Source organism: Octopus bimaculoides, chromosome 5 (genome assembly GCF_046866305.1).
Source record: "Octopus bimaculoides isolate indiv1 chromosome 5, ASM4686630v1, whole genome shotgun sequence".
In the NCBI taxonomy this organism is placed as follows: domain Eukaryota; kingdom Metazoa; phylum Mollusca; class Cephalopoda; order Octopoda; family Octopodidae; genus Octopus; species Octopus bimaculoides.
In genome coordinates, this window is record NC_142932.1 from 117,018,710 (window position 1) to 117,021,209 (window position 2,500).

The following is a 2,500-nucleotide window of genomic DNA, read 5'->3' on the forward strand; positions in this document are numbered from 1 at the left end:
GAACTGAAGATTGAAACCTTTGATTCAAGGCAGTAATTGTGTAAAAAAGAACTCAGCGGCTGTCGCCTTGTATCCACCCGACAAAATCTCTTTTATACATACAGAAGCCTTCTTGAATTTTATTCTGGTTCAGAAAAAAAAAAAAAAAATGGTCTGGAAATGTATAATTCATAGGATTTATTGATATATATTTTAATATGTATGGGTGCATGCCTATGTGTGCATACGTGCATGTATGCATTTGGCTAAATGTGTACATGAATATATAATGCTATCTATATAGGTGTATATTTGTCTGTACATATGTGGATATGTATGCATAAACACACGCATATATACATAGTATTATATAATCCTTTCTGCTCTAGGCACAAGGCCCGAATTGTCTTTTGGTGGCGGTGGGCGGCAGCCGAATAGCTCGACCCCAGTACGTAGCTGGTACTTAATTTATCCACTCCGAAAGGATGAAAGGTAAAGTTGAGCTCAGCGAGGTTTGAACTCAGAACGCAAAGAGAGAAGAAATACCGCTAAAGGTCGTGCCCGGCGTGCTAACATTTCTACCAGCTCGCCGCCCTGCATTGAATTATGTAATGCCGCATGCAAAATACACACTCATTGTAGTTAAAAAAAAAATTGATTAAACGTATTACTTACAAGTATTATTTTAGAACATTGCTTAAAAACAGCAGGGGAATTTCATGACTGCTTTTAAAGGAGTTTATCATGTTTATAATTTTATTATTACGGAAAGCAGAAAACAAAATCAAAAACCTGTGCTTCAAGCAATCGTTTTCGGTCGTGTCATTCACATATTTTTGTTTTTAAAGAAGAACTAAAGAATAAGTGTTTTCTTTAAACTCATTTCATGTTTCAAAACCATCTCCCGGCAGTGGATATTTCGAAAGGAAACCAGGGTCAGTTTACCAACCGATGATCGGAAACGAATAACTCTGAGAACTAGAAGTTCTGAAGTACTAAAGAATATTCTCCATTCCTTTGGAAAATTATGATTAATCATTTATATATATATATATATAAATATATATATATATATATATATATGTATATATATATATGTATGTATGTATGTATGTATGTATGTCTGTAAATCATAAGGGTAAGAAATTACAATAATTTATGACCAGTGGTTCCAATGCTAAATAAAAGTTATAAAACAACATATTTTCATGTATAAGAGTGCATATAGGTATATACACAAGTAGAAGAACTATAGCAGGAGTCTTTAAATGCTAGAAATGCTAGAAAGGGCGGTTAAATTCAACCACGAAAATAAGTCTAAAGGCACGCCGATGAAGCTCTAGAATGCAAGGAATTGGTTGGGTTTAACTACCCTTTCTAGCATGCAAGGACACCTGCCATAGGTATTCTCTTTGTGTATATATCTATATGCACTCTTATAGATATATGTTTATGTATGTATGCATGTATGTATGTTTGTATGTATGTATGTATATATATATATATATATATATATATATATATATATATATATATATATATATATATATATATATATATATATATATATATACATAATACATAAATATTAATGGTGTCTGTCTGTGTCATTGGATTACTCTAACTCCTCCCACACCGTCCAACCGATTTTAATGATTTTTGGCACATAGGTAGATCACATGCCATGAGGTTCAAAGAAGGCCAGAATTTTTCGAAAGCTCGATAAACCTCAGTTGGCATCGATCTTTGTGACCTCAGTCAGGCGTTTGCATGGAAATTCCCATCACGATGTTATTTTCCTGCAGCTTTTGCATTTTTTCACATGTAAAATTCCAGCAAAATCGATAAAGTAGTCTCTAAAGAAATGCCTATTCAATACAATGTCAGAAGTGGGCTTAACTTCAAAACGGAAAACACGAGCAACGCCGGGGCCATAGGCTAGTATATATATATATATATATATATATATATATATATACATACATACGTGTGTGTATGTGTGTATGTGTGTGTGTGTGTTTGTGCTTGTATGTGTTTTTGTGTGTGTGTGTGTTTGTGTTTGTAAGTGTTTCTGTGTGTGTGTACAAAAACATATAGACAGTGTGCTGAAAATGCAATGAAACGTACGTATTATTATCGGAGGATGTTATTCATAACCCAATAATGTTCTTTCACACATAATGTTTATGATTAGAATCTTCTCCTGAGCCTATATCCGCATACATCCAGGTGCACACAAACATGTTAGATATGACTGTACCACATTCAACGTGGCTTCGTGCGCCACATATAAATTTATTCCTGCTGGACCATGTTTTGCACACGTTAGCTGATGTACTAATTCCTTTATTGTTGTTGTTTGTTCCTTCTCAAGCTATGCCTGGCTCATAAGGGCCCGTTTCCTGGCTTCATCGGCGTATAGGTTCCCCACCTGGACGGAACGCCGGTCCGTCGCAGGTGAGGCCGGTCTGTCGCAGGTGAGCTGCTCGATGTTGGAGGAAAAGTAAGAGAAAGTTGTGGC